The sequence below is a fragment of the Fundulus heteroclitus genome, chromosome 18, assembly GCF_011125445.2.
Source record: "Fundulus heteroclitus isolate FHET01 chromosome 18, MU-UCD_Fhet_4.1, whole genome shotgun sequence".
NCBI classification, from domain to species: Eukaryota; Metazoa; Chordata; class Actinopteri; order Cyprinodontiformes; family Fundulidae; genus Fundulus; species Fundulus heteroclitus.
Window position 1 is genome coordinate 8059098 of NC_046378.1, and position 15356 is coordinate 8074453.

At 41.8% G+C, this 15356-nt stretch overlaps 1 protein-coding gene and 1 long non-coding RNA gene across 4 annotated transcripts in view; one reads left to right on the forward strand and one right to left on the reverse strand.

The window, feature by feature from the left end:
- ankrd13b (ankyrin repeat domain 13B) overlaps positions 1–15356 on the forward strand; it is an 80070-nt gene that overhangs the window by 13262 nt on the left and 51452 nt on the right. The gene's annotated exons all lie outside the window — the stretch shown is intronic.
- LOC118566666 lies at positions 1057–2231 on the reverse strand. Its single transcript, XR_004933196.1, has 4 exons — positions 2132–2231; positions 1423–1485; positions 1259–1345; positions 1057–1153 (listed from the first exon to the last, which is right to left on the reverse strand). It is a non-coding gene; the product is annotated as an uncharacterized LOC118566666 (long non-coding RNA).

Below are 15356 nucleotides of genomic sequence, written 5' to 3' on the forward strand. Positions count from 1 at the left end.
GACACATTGTGGGCGGCGTCACTTGACACATTGTGGGCGGCGTCACTTGACACATTGTGGGCGGCGTCACTTGACACATTGTGGGCGGCGTCACTTGACACATTGTGGGCGGCGTCACTTGACACATTGTGGGCGGCGTCACTTGACACATTGTGGGCGGCGTCACTTGACACATTGTGGGCGGCGTCACTTGACACATTGTGGGCGGCGTCACTTGACACATTGTGGGCGGCGTCACTTGACACATTGTGGGCGGCGTCACTTGACACATTGTGGGCGGCGTCACTTGACACATTGTGGGCGGCGTCACTTGACACATTGTGGGCGGCGTCACTTGACACATTGTGGGCGGCGTCACTTGACACATTGTGGGCGGCGTCACTTGACACATTGTGGGCGGCGTCACTTGACACATTGTGGGCGGCGTCACTTGACACATTGTGGGCGGCGTCACTTGACACATTGTGGGCGGCGTCACTTGACACATTGTGGGCGGCGTCACTTGACACATTGTGGGCGGCGTCACTTGACACATTGTGGGCGGCGTCACTTGACACATTGTGGGCGGCGTCACTTGACACATTGTGGGCGGCGTCACTTGACACATTGTGGGCGGCGTCACTTGACACATTGTGGGCGGCGTCACTTGACACATTGTGGGCGGCGTCACTTGACACATTGTGGGCGGCGTCACTTGACACATTGTGGGCGGCGTCACTTGACACATTGTGGGCGGCGTCACTTGACACATTGTGGGCGGCGTCACTTGACACATTGTGGGCGGCGTCACTTGACACATTGTGGGCGGCGTCACTTGACACATTGTGGGCGGCGTCACTTGACACATTGTGGGCGGCGTCACTTGACACATTGTGGGCGGCGTCACTTGACACATTGTGGGCGGCGTCACTTGACACATTGTGGGCGGCGTCACTTGACACATTGTGGGCGGCGTCACTTGACACATTGTGGGCGGCGTCACTTGACACATTGTGGGCGGCGTCACTTGACACATTGTGGGCGGCGTCACTTGACACATTGTGGGCGGCGTCACTTGACACATTGTGGGCGGCGTCACTTGACACATTGTGGGCGGCGTCACTTGACACATTGTGGGCGGCGTCACTTGACACATCATTGGTTTCCAGTAGGGCTTTTATACAAATAAAAAACAAAAGAGATTAGTTATGTTTCTACTTAGTCTTATTTACAGCTAAACTAAGTTTACAGAAAAAGAAAAAACACTACAGAAACTTACCTTCATTTAAAGTATGAGTCAACATGGAATCCACTGACTGGAGTTAAGCCATTTGGTTCCTCAGAGAAATTCCATTTTGGGACCAGACTGCAAAAACAGAAAGCCACAATAGTCTCATATCTCTTCTCCCTGTGATCGCTGCCCCCCCTTTATTAGGTTCTTACAGTTAATAGTCTTCAGCTTCTCCTGGTGTATTCCTCCAGTCTGGTCAAGTGGCATGCAAGATCCTGTTGACAGAATAGAATCTTGTGTTTGTTTTCCCTTAAGATTTTCATAACCTCACAAACCTGTAAAACATCACGAGCAGTTGAGAGACTAGATGAACAAACTCAAAACTCTTGGGGAAAAAAAAAAAAAATAGGTTTAGTCATGACAATGTGATTAAGTTTGATGATATACTGGTGCACAAAACTCCATGGACTGGCTCCAGCTCCTCTGCAAGAATGTAGCCAAGTTAAGAATTTGCCAGCACACGATGCCACAGCAGAGGTCTAAAGGTTTCCTTTAGAAAAAGGAGTTAGTCTCCAAGAGAGTGCCACACCGGGAACACTGAAAACTTTAATAAAAAAAAAAAAAAGTAAATTTTAACATTCCTTGTATAAATGCTGCATTTGGTCCATGCTTTATCATCAACTAGCCATAGGACTGCAAATTAAAATTAGCCTGCGGCGCTAAACTCAGCAGCTTTACATGTTGAACCTTGTTGTGACCATGTCATTGTCACATTTTAAATAAATAAACTCTAAACAATTATCAACCTTCCAAGACCACACAGACTGCTCAAATGTCACTATCTTAAGTTAACCCAATATAAAGCATTAAGGTAATCATTTTTGCAATGAACTCCCAAAGGAAAAAAAAAACCACACAAACCTTCAGGCCAAACAGCCACTGCACACAAGATCAGAATCCAAACGCCTCCCATGGTTACTGCCACAACTGCAGGTGGAGCCAACACGTGATTCTTAAATACAGCTATCTGCAGGTGCCACAGCTGCAAATCATCAACTCCTAATGAGTTCTCCTCCAAGCATATTCAGTGTTCATCGTAATCCAAGCCATTTTTCTTAATGGACGTCTTAATGGATGTAGAGAAGTTTTTCATATTTGATTGTTTCTCTTAAAAAAATATTCCCAAGCTACTCTAAATAAAAAAAAGCCTGGTGGCTTTATGGATGGTTCTCAGAATTAAGCTTCAAGTATTAATGGAAAAGAAGGGAATACTGAATGCTTAAAAGTACTTTTCTTTCAGTCAAACTTTAAAATATTGTCAGCACGTGAGACAGGAAGCTGTACAGCTTGTATCTCTCCGCATGAGAAGAAAATGATCATGTTTATGCAAGCAAGACATTTGGTTCTGACAGGAGATGAGCCAGACATATGTGCAAAGATAACAAAACTATGTAAAAAGACTGTCAATGTTGGATAAAATGTTAAGATGTCTTTATTTACTTTTTATTGGCAATTAGTTTATATAGCTGATTGTTTAGTTTTTTGCATGTTTCTTCTGGTGTTTTGATGAGTAATCTTTGTTGATAAGCTCCAACTCTGTGAGGTTGGAAGGGTTCTTGGCCATTTTAGGCAATCTTTAGCTTCCTCAACAAATTCTCTATCAGATTACACCACACTCTTAGAATTGGCCATACAATCGCAAATATGAATGAAAGTGATATTCATTTGGGAGTGCGATTTTGGTGCCTTACCTGAACATTTATTTATATTTTTGCACTGGACTTGTTTGAAAAACAGTTTAAATTGTTGGTTATTTTTAAAATTCATAATAATCCAACCATGTTAAAACACCTCACCTTATATGGATTATTAGTTTTGCATATAGTAAAATGTTTGTAAAACAGGCATTCATTTAAAGGAGATCTTTGGGGCCCCCAAAAAACATGGAGCCCTGGGCTACTGCCCCTTTAACCCCATTCTAACGTCTGGCACAGGTTGCTATAGGCCCTAAGTATTTTATAATATATGGGATGTGCAACCTGCTCATCATCAACAAAACGTCTTAACGACAAACTCATATTTTTTATTGAAACAATGTCATGACAAATACATATCATAGTCAAATATAGGTGCCCGTTATACTGTGTTGAGTGTTGGACTTTTGATTTTTGCTAAGTAAACAGTAAGACACATGGTTAATGCCTGTTTGAAACAAAAAAACCTGGCAGCAGGAGGAATGGGAGAATCAATACTACAGTGACATAGTTTAGCACAGGGAAAATATGAACTGGAGAAAAATCAGGAAGGAAGGAAAACATACTGTGGAGTGAGGGAGATGTTTTCCAAGAAGTGATGGAACACTGACAAATTGAATGAGGGAGTGATGGAAAATACTTAAAAGTACCGACAAGAGGGATAATACAGACTGGAGAAAAGACAGAAGGTGGAAAGGAAGTAACTCAGTCATGAGCAGGGCCTGCTTTTATCTAGAAATAGAACCATCTAATTGATAAAGAACAGAACCATACGAGTAGTGTCTAGGGGCAAAGGGAGGAAGTTACATGACGTCTTCTAAAGCGTTGCGTCTTGCCTGCATTTGTGTTTGACCCCATCTCTACCCTCCACTCGGTGTATGGCTTCATAATGATGTCTTCAGCGTGAAGCTGATGTTTGATCAGCGCTATAAAATCCCACCCTTGGCAGCTGGCTCAAGGGAACAGGGCCATAATTCAGCCTCGCAGGTTCATTGCCTTCACTCCAGCCCTGAATGAGCGCGCCAGCCACCTGCGTTGTGCTTGCACCTGTCTTTCAAAAAAAATCTTCACTCCTTTGTCTAACCCCAAGTCACATCCACCCACTGCATTTAGTCAAATTTCAGCGCACAACAAAAACCAGGATGCTATGAAAGCTCTAATAGAGCAGATTTACTCATCAGTAGATTTTAACATAGAAAATAAATTAAATAAATAATCATCCATTTTGATGCTGTTATTTAAAGACAGGGCTTAATATCCTGTCTCCTCCAACTGTATCTGGTGTACTCTACGGTGGAGCCTGGTTATTGTTACGTCAGACTGTAGACAGACAAAAGACTTTATATGGAGTTGCGGCTGGTGTTCAGCATAGGTGCACATGTCCTAATATTAACTGGGATCAAACCTTGAGCAGCTCTGTGGACAGAGCTCATCTACAATCTGGAACCCCATCTCTACCGGTCCGTATGGTCAAATGTCTTCCATTCATAGGTATCTGTTCATGTCGAAAGTGGCACGCTTTTTTTTGTGCATGTGTTTGCCTGGATTGCACATCAAGTTATTGAAATCCTTGTCCACTTTTAAGTTTATGAATATGAAGAAGGCTCGTTGTAGAGCCGCTGCTCCTGCGCATCGAAAGGAGTCAGCCGATGAGGTTCGGACGTCTAATCGGGTTGCCTCCTGGGCGCCTCCTTTTTCAAGTTTTTCCAGCAATGTTCTACTTAAGAGACCTTGAGGAAGGCCCAGATTATGCTGGACAGATTATAGATCAGTTTTCAACTTCAGAACCTCTAAAATAAATTGGGAGAGCATCGCCACAGGATATTGCAGTTCATTTCAGTTCCATTAGATTTCATTTATATAGTGGCAAATCAAAACACATGTAATCTCAAAGGAACTTTACAAAGTCAGATTCAATCAAATAAAACAGATTGGTCAAAAAATGTCCCATGTAAATTTGGTATGGTTCCACTTTATGTAGACCAAAACTGAATGATTTAAATGGGAATTAGAGGCATGATATGTCCCCTTTAACTCCAAAACGTATTGTGTACACACAAATATCCTTAAACTTGTTTTGTTAATCATATCTCTGCATAGAGTTAAAATGTGTCCATTTCTTTGTTCTCTACAACTGACAGTCTTTCAGTTTAGTTAGAGTCGTGGACATGTGTTACATTATTTGTGAGGCTATAGCTGGATACGACAAACACATGGTGCTTTCTTGATGTTTTTTTTGCCTGCTTGAAATCAGCCAAAGGCAATAACTGCAGCATGCGCATGCTTAAACAGCTGGGCAGTTTTCAAACATGTTATTGAAAACAGAAGCCAAATCAATACCGTGACATTTCTAGACATATGGATATGCCGAGCAGCCGCCCCGCTCGTGTTCAAGGGGAAATGCTAATTGTGTTGTTACCGCCCATTTAAGCTTCAGGAGGCTCTTGAACCTGACAAGTCGGAAGCACAATGTCCTACAAAAGGATGACCCTTTGATTTCATTATCAGCCCAGGCTCACTGCAGCTGTTCCTTGCCGGATCATTGGGTCTTTATCTAATTCATCTCCCACACATACACCAAGAAGGCACCAGCTGGAGTGTTTCCCTTAAGGAGGCTACAGATTTTTTTTTATCAAGCACATACCTGCATTGTTCAAATAAAGGGTTCAGACTATGCGAGTCAGCCTTTCCTAGTTTTATAACGAGAGGTGTTGGCTTGGTGTGTTAAACGGGTGTCAGCCCTTCAGATAGCCTTCATCTTCCTCTTCGCTCCCCCCGCCGCTCCGTCGGGTCAATCAGCATCGCAGCGTCCTCGTGCTTTTCTCCACTCCTTTTTATATCTCGCCATCTGTCTGCAGCGCTATCAGCCGAAACCCGCTCTGACGGCGAACAGAAGAAGGGCGGCGAGAAACAGAAACACTAAATATGCCGCAATGTAGGTCAGCGATTTCACTTGATGGTTCGCTCTTCGTTTTTTTTTTTTTTTCTTTCTCTTTCTTTCTTCCACTGTTTGAAATCCCAGGCCTTGAAAGCTTTTGTGCGAACAGAGATGCATTGCGGCTGTGTTAAGTTGAATGTCAGACTTTTTCGAGAGTCTCCGTTCTTCGCTGGGTGCGTCTTCGCCGTTTGTTCTGCTCTCACTCACCATTGTTTTTGGTGCGGTTCTTTTGATTTAAAAAGCAGCCGTTGGCCTTTAACGTTTGTCTACAGCCCTTCAAGATGGACACGGAGAGGTGAAAAGGAAAGCAGGAGGAAGGAAGGAAAAGTTATTTTTATAGCCCACCCCCTGACGGCCCCCCCTCTGCTCCTATGCGCACCATGCACAAACATTTTAGGAAGGCTGCTGTGTGTATAAGCACAATTTCTACATACATGTGTGTGTGTGTTGCGTTTTTATGAAAGATTGATGTCAGCCTAAGTACCTGCCAAGCTGCATCAGGCGCAGCACATGCTGAGCGAGCGATAGGAGGGAGAGAACAGAGAAGGTAGGAGGAGTGGGAGAAGGAGCAGAAGCCACAGATAGAGATGCCTATCAATAATGCAACCCCCAGCGAGCTCACAGCTGAAGGAGGCCAGGGACGAATGAGACGGCCAGAGAGCGCTGATGAACAAACAAGAGTTATTTTGGAGTTTTTAGGAAACACCGCGGGCTATGGGAAAGACTCAAAATGTGTAATTTTAGGAAAGGTAGCGACAGCATGCATGGATGAAGAGTGAATTAATGGTTTCCATAGGAATGGTGATTACAGATAAGAAGTGCAAAGGCGAAGATACACATTTTTAGAAAATAAAGAAGAAAAACCTAAAAGGAAAACAGAAGCTTTCGCATGGGTGACTTTAAAATTCATTTATATATTATATATTACTATTATTAACATAATTGATAATATTAATTCCCTCGTGCCTTTTAATAGCTTAACTAACCCTTTTATTAATGCTGCTAAATATACAGAACCCTGCACTTTTATTGGGATCTGTGGAGAAGATGTGGAAAACGCTTAGGAATAAATGGTCGTTATGAAGACTTTTTGTCTAACTGTGAGCATGGGAGGCTTTTTAGCCCCGTTGCCATCCTCCTCCTCCTGTTTATGGTGGGTTTTAAACGTTTTATTGCTCCGACAGTAGATATGAATTCATTTAGGCGAGGGGCTGTTTTCTTGAAGAGATTTCCTGACTAACAAAGATTAACACACAGCTGCTCTGTTTGTCCTCCTGTCGTTCTCATTTTAAAGAGCTGCTAGGGTTTGGCCTCTGTCATGTCCTAATTGCAGTACATTGGAAGAAGTATTAATATCCTTTGAACCTTTTTTTTATATTTTGCTCCATTAAAACCACAAACAAACACCATCGTGTGGAAAGGAAGAAGATAGGCCCTGGAAAGTGTTGGAAGAACATTTTGGATAATTTTGGAAGAAACCAAAATTGGGACGGAACCCAAGGCTGGCAGGAGAACTTCGGGACGGGACCTGAACCGGACTTAGAGCGGGATCCAAATTGAGCTTACGAAGGAGGGGTTCGGTGGAGGGAAGACTGCAGACGAACCAGCGATGAAGGGCTGGCAGTCCTTAAGTACGTTGATTGACAGGTGGGGAGATTTCCCTTGATTAGTGACAAAAGGTGGAGGTGATCGGAGGAGAGTGGAATCAGGATGTATGGGAGGAGGAAGGTGGCGGAAAATGTCCAGGGTGAGGTAGGCAAAAACTGACCATGACACATACAAAATGCTTTCCTGGAAGGTCGGACAATAAAAGTGCAAACTACAATGGCAACAACTACTAATCATTTTGGGAGATGACAACATCCCAGGAGCTTCATTTCAACCTGCTTTAATCAAGAAACCCAGCACAGAACAGCTCAAACGTTGGTTGAAATGTTGAGGCCTCAAAATGAGTGGAAAGAAAGCAGTATTGGTAATCTCCTCTCGCACAATGGATCAAATGCATGGAAGAAACCAGCTGATCACGTAGAATTACAACTAATACTAAGAAAACATATATGTATTATTACAGGCCTGTTTTTGAAATTATTATATAGTGACTTTAGAGAAACAAGACCAAAGTCACTTACAATAAGCGGACCAGACAACACTGAATCTCACATGAACACCGCTCATGGATTGAATGATGATTTTATTCTGCTGAGAAAAAGCCTTATAAACGTAGCTTACCTGCGCAGATGCTGCAGACGCTGGTATTTGGTATGGACATTCAAGTTTCGACTCCATACCACCGAGGAAATGTAGAGAGCACATAGGTTTCTTTGGTTAGATTGTATAGTAAAGTCTTCTCGGTTACAGGCTCGTATTGTACATTTTTGGCCAATCCTTGGGGTTTTTGGAAAATCAATGGAAAAAAAAGTCAATATGGTCACAATCATCATATTGAGAGTGACTCTGACAAATACCAATGCAGTTGTGTTTTGTTGTTGCCATACTATGTCTGTTGAAGTGATATTCAGGACCGATCTGTTCACTGTTTGACTCATACAAGTAAACTTTTCAAGTGTTACCGCTCTGTCTGTTTAACCACAAACAATTTCAGACACTTCCCTCTGGTGGGAGGCTGCGGTCCATCAGGACCAAAACCTCACGCCACAAGAACAGTTTCTTCCCATTCGCTACCAGCCTTATCAACAAGGCCCAGAGCCACCCTTGACACTAGACACTGTCTCTCTCCCTCTCTCCTTCAGTACCTACAAGCTACACCAACGTAGCATCTCCAGACCTTCTGTGTTACATTAACGCACAGTCTACTGTGTATATAGCTATAGATTCTGTATATATATATATCTATTTTGTCGGCACCACCAACACCAAGTCAAATTCCTTGTAAGTCCAAACCTACTTGGCAATAAATTTGTTTCTGATTCTGATTCTGAGTCTGACAAGATAGCAGCGACGCAGGCACAGTGCAATGTTCTAAATCTAGTAATTTGACTTCATTTGAGAAATGCCCTATTAGATCTGGTCGAAGTGAATGGGGCTGGGCAGGCCGACTTGTGGTTTGGTGCAGCTGTACTGTGTAGCTGCGACCATGGTAGACCCTTGCTCTATCTTGATCAGAGCTACGCGACATTTTGATGGGAAATCCATCAGTCAGTCAGAAAGAGAGACACTTTGGCGAAGTAAAAAAAAAAACACTTTGGGAAAAAGACAAAACAAAATCTCCGAACCGCAAGGTAAATGGAACGTAATTTCCAGCCAGGTTCGTCAATAACTAATCAATAAAAAGTTTCGGTAAACTCTGTACTTGCCCCTGGTAGGAGGTCAGTAGTATAGCAAACAGATAAGAAAGTGAAACAGCAGTCTATATATATATATATATATATATATATATATATATATATATATATATATACCCAAGAAAAGGGCAGTCATGGATTCCTGATTAAAATGTCATAGGTGCTGCAATTATTTGGGGAAAAGTATATATTGTTTTTAACTATGGATGCTGATAAGTGTGCCACAAGAAATTCTGCTAAAACAGTTTTTTTCTGACCCAATCAATGTACTCAAAGTAAAGGCTGGATTTTTGAAAATAAATCTGTGTGATATTATGCTACCGTGATAAGATACATAATTGTTTTTGCAAGATTTTGACACATATTTTCCAGGGTTGCCAATAAGTGTGGAAGGTGGTGTATTTATAATCTGTGTCTGAATGCGTAGCCTATGTTGTATCTTAAAAGTAACGGCGGACAGACCAGTTTGCATGTAATTAAAACATGACCCGGGTTTTAAAGTCTTGCAGTGACGTTATCAGAAGTGTTTGGACCGGACAAAATGCTCTTTATTGGACTAGTAGCCCCCTTCTCATGGCAATCCTACAAATTGCGTCAGCCGTCCTGCTCGGTGGTAGGGAGCCAAAAACACTCTTTCTGCAGCCCCATAACTCCGGTCTGGAGAGACTTTCATACTTCAGTGGTTTTAATTTGTCTAATCTAACCAGTGGAAATGCAAAAGACTCAAGGGTAAAAAAAAAACTGCTGTTGGATTTAAATCTATACTTTTGCCTCACATTGGGTTGAGTAATATGCAGATATGGAAATTAGCATTGCTTCACCTTTCTACTGCTTGATTGCACCCATCCTTTAATTACCAATGGAAAAAGGCTGCCTACATGCACCTACTGGTCCCCCCCCTCTTTGTAGGAGACAAAAGGCCAGTTAAAACTACTGAAATGTGTGTTTAGTTTTTATCTTGGATTCCTAGAAGGTTAAGAAAAAAGCCACACCACCCCAACAGAGTCCACAATTATAGTATTGTGAAAAAAATAATTGCCCCATTACTGATTTCATCTCTCTCTCTCTCTCTCTCTCTTTTTTTTTTTGTCACACTTACAGATCATATTCTCAAACAAATTTGAATGTGTGAAAAAGAAAACATGAACAAACACAAAATACAGTTTTCAAAGGAGAATTACATTTATCAAGGGAAAAGCGGCTGAAACCAACCTTGGCCTGTGCAATAAAGTAATTTCCCCAAACATAATTATTGGACTGCCATCCTCGGCTGAAAAAACTTCAATTACGCTTTTGTGATATCGGGCAAGACATTGTTTATCTTTCCCTTGTTACGTATTGTGACTGGCTCTTCTGTGCATAATGGTTTAAATTTCACCTCACTGGAGGGTTCTCAAACACAAGACCTGTTTAAAGCCACATCCTCTCAATTGGATTTAATTTCAGACTTTGACTAGGTCAGTGTAAAATTTTTATGTATTTTTATTTTTAGCCAGCCAAATGTGAACTTTTTTGATTGTGTGATTCTCATTGTTGTCTTTCATAACCCAATGCACTCATGCTTGAAGTCATGAACTGTTGTCTGGACATTCTGCTACAGCTTTTTCTAGTAGAGAAGAAGTCAGAAAAAGCTCAGCCAGTGGCTCTTTCATCCTGACCCGTCTTAAAGATTTAAAGGACTCCACATAGTGTGTGTGGGGCCAGACTTCCTCATTGAATTGTGTGAGACATATTCACAGCATTACAATGATTTAGTATACATTACAATGATCAGCATCAAGCTATAGTTGAGCTCAATACAGCAGCCAGACCGAGACATTCGAATTAAATAAACATTGCAGAACATCACGGGTCAGACAAACTTTATATTTTCAGCCAGTTTCTTTAATGAGTCACTGATGTCACTCAAGAAGCTGCCGGCTTGCTGTGATTCACTGCAAACATCCCCAGAGGCGTCTTGGGGACTGTGTGACAGCTATTTATTTGGATGTGTGGCTGGTGACTTCCGGGTATTTTTACTGATTAGCATATGTAATTAGTGGCGAGAACAGGGCGGCTCTAGGTACTCGTGCAGGTGCGTCCGATCCAACGCAAATTGGGATTTATCAAGGCAACGATGACCCGTCTACACATGGATTCGTACATCTGATTTTTTTGTGCGCTGTAAGTTCCAAGATTCCTTGCTAAAGCCAACCTTTAGTATGAGAGCTGCACACTCTTTCGTACACGAGGCTCCAGAACATGATATTACTACCATGTTTTACTACATGGTACGATGTTCTTTGTGCATAGCCTATGCCTCACACAGGAGGTAACAAGACATACACCTTCCAGAAAGTTTTTTTTTTTTTAAATGCGAGAGGCCTTTGTGTTCTTCTTAGACATGGGTGGTTTATGTCTTGAAACTCTCCCGTGGACGCCATGCCCAGTCTCTTTCTTAATGTGGAATCATTAGCAATGGCCTCATCTGGGGCAACTGAGGCCTACAGTACTATAGGTATTGATCTGGCTGTCCCAAAGTCTGGGGGATGGCTTTGTAACCCTTTATAGGTATTAATGACTTAAGAATAAATGTTAATGCCTTTTTATCTCCTTATTTTTTAAATTCCTTTAAATCGGACCATAGTATTTTGCGTTTTAAGTGATTTTAGCCTACTTCATGTAGTCAGGCGTGTTCTGTTTAAGTGATTTATTGAGTTTGTGGGTATGTCAAGCCTGGGTGTGGCTATTGACATTGAACTTTTCAAATCTCATGATTTAATAAGAGAGGAGTATTACGTTCTGATGCATCCTAAGGGATGATTACATTTTCACATATGACCTGGTTGGTTTGGATAACTTTTATCCCTTAATAAGTAGTATCATCTTTGGAAAAGTGTCTGTTGTATTTTTTTTGTTTGATCTTAAAACTAGTTAGATTTGAGAGGTCGAGCGCATGTGCATCACCTACTGGCCGGAGGGAGTTAAACTTGTCGCAATCTCATTTAAATAACATGTCCTTTTCAAAAAGGACATCAAGGGCCTTTGTTACTGGAGCCTATGAAGAACAAGTGACTGACTAAGCGGTTTGTTTTTAGGGGCTCCTGTCTCGTCTGAATTTAAAAGCAGATAGTTAAACGTCATCCACATTTTCATGTTTTCAAGACATGCCTGCAGTCTACCTAACTGATTGGATTCATTCGGATTTGTGGATAAATGTGGCTGCGTATCATCAGTATAGCAGGGTCAATTTCTCCCATGCTGTCTGATAATTTTACCAGTTGGAAGCATAGAGACACTAGAGAGAACTGGCACACTAATCAGTGGTGAGTGATGAGTGGAAGATAAGACATCATATTCCCATTGGTATTGTTTGGTGTATTATTAAAATAAAACCGTATGATAAGAGTTTTTTTAAATATTTCTTGAGAAAGATCATTTAACGTAGGTTGGAACACATTTCGTCATATTCTCTGTGAGTTACTTTACCTATTGTAACCATTTAACTGGTTCATTGTCAAGGTCTAGTACAATATTTTCCACTTTAGGTGACACTTTGATTGTGATTTACGTTTGAATTTTAATTTAAGCTAACAACATCTAATAATGACACTGTTGACTTACATATGTGCCAAAGTCAGAACCCCCTATGACTTTCTGGAAACCTAACAGAAGATTATTTAAACTCTCCCAAGCAAGCCGTAGAGAGTGCAGTAAAACGAAGCCTGCAGGGCCTGTCGTCTCGCTGCAATAACTCATTAAGGCAGAGCTGAGATAAGGTTATTTGTTCCATCTTATCTTTATGTGGCAAGTTAGAAAGTGGGACATTATTGACCAAGTGATTGATTTACTCTCTGCATGGCGTATATTAGAAACACTTCCCTGTCGGTCTGTGGGACACGCTGTGACTCCAGCTTTATATTTAACTTGGGAAACCATGAAGTGTGAAGCATTCCGCTTCACACTGCGAAAGTAGCTTCTTCTCACACACTAGCAACGATGACTGATTTTTGCTGGTGAGTGTTGAGTGGAAACTAAGTGATGACCTGGAATGACATCATGTTTCCACTTCGAAACCTGAATCACACAAGTCAAATAGGACCAGGGGAACTCTGTGTGTGTGTGAGTGTGTGTTCTTGTACTTGCAGCTGAGAGAGACCATTGTTTACTGCATTTTTCGTTTCACTTGTAAAGTGAGGACTTTGATGTGAGGTGAGGACCTTTTTTAAGTTCTGGGAGAGGTGTTAGGTTTAGCACTAAGGTGTCAACTAGGTTTAGGGTAGGGTTAGGCCTAGGTATATACTGGTAAAGGTTGGGGTGGGGGTCAGGGTTAGGCCCAGGGCCGGATTATCCATAAGGGCCAGTGGGCCAGTGCCCAGGGGCACCAACCATGGGGGGGGGGTACCACATGACACATGCTTTAAAAATATATTTTTCATAAATTGTTATATTATTTACTTGAAATTGTTGAAAGACCATGCATTATTCGTTTTGTGAACACTGATGTCACAATAATAATAAATGACAAATAAATCAAGATTTTTTTGACTTCAACATTTTAAAATGCGATATTTGAATATTGCTCACTGCTCATATGCCTACATGTAGTTGTGTAAGTTAGTAAATAGTAAATTACATTACAGAAATCCCCTTGATTATGTCTGATGTTTTTGACCGGAGGACAGCACGGGTAAGGGGGGGGGGGGGTGTTTGAGGTATAGTGCCCAGGGGCACCACATTGTCCTAATACGGGCCTGCTTAGGCCATAGAAAGTATGGAAGTCAAGGCAGGGTCCTCACTTTGTATTTTAAACAAGGATGTGTGTGCGCGGTAAAAAGAAAGAGAAACCAGTCTAGCGCACGCCCCATTAGTTGTAAACAACTGTATCGCCTCCTGAGAGTTCCTATTTTGTTAACGTGAGAGGAGGAGAGTTCTTCATCACGATATAATGAACTCTGTGTGTTTTTTTTCCCAACTTGACATTGTTCCCATCCGAATGAGTTACGATGTCAGTATGTCTGCAGGTCAGCATGTTGTGGTGGAAGGGAGTTACCTTTTACGTGTACTAAGTGATCTTTCTGAGTGTTTTTTTTTTTTTGTCTTCGGAGTTTCTCATTCAGCTGCCCGAAGAGTTGTAAAAACAAAGCCGCTGCAGAGGTGCTAAAAACTGCAGCTCCTTTAATGGCACCCCACTGGGCCATCCTGCACATGTTCCAGGGGTTTCCCTTACAGGCAGACTCCCTTTTTCCTGTTTAAATGACAGGTGAAGGCGGGGTGTTTTCAAAGGTTTACACTCTGGGACCCCCGGTTTGTCGCGGTGCCGTTTTAAGAAGGAACACTTGCCGTTGCGGCGTAAACAAAACGCAGCAAAACTTAAAACAATGCTGTCCATTCCTGCACACTGCTGAACAGCTGGCTGAAACAAAGAAGGCTTCTGCACTTTTCTCTTGCTTAGAACAAAGATGATTCGGGCTGTTTTTAAATAGTTTCCTTGCACATTCAGTCATGGCAAAGAAACTAAAGGAGCACCAGTCGTCACCCGAATGGTAAACTGCAGTAAAAGTGTATTATTCTGCATAATAGGCATCTTTATCTGAAAAGTACTACTACTTTCATCAGGCGGTTATTTAGCATTTATAACTGTACTAATAAATATGTTGGTGTTATGGCCAGTGGCCTTCGTTTGTGTTTTCTCTTTTCTCGTTTTTTAAATTCAGGTGCAGTTGTTGCTTCCTACCTGCTGGCTCCGCTATGGGGTATTGGGATCTTCTCCTGGTTCATTTCTTGTATTTCCTCCTGCATCATTTCCTGTAAAAGTTCTCCTCCCGGTTGGATACTCACCTCGATTGCTCAACCAATCCTGAACGTGACCTTATCTAAACTGGCACTTCTTCACATATGGGCCAGCTGTGTGTTGTTGTGCAGCTTGTCTGGTATACATGGTGTGTCTTCCCTTTTGTTATGGCCTTTGAGCCAGGTCGTAACAGTTGGATTGTTTGTTTGTTTTTTGCAGAAGAATGACGGATTGTTGCTTTTCTGTGTTATCAATGAGACGATTTTGTTCATTTTTATGTTTGTGGCATAAAATTATGTCATTTTAGTCTTAAGTTATACCAGACCTTGCCTTGTACAAACCACCTCCCTTTGATCTGTACAGTTTTTTAACCTATTCA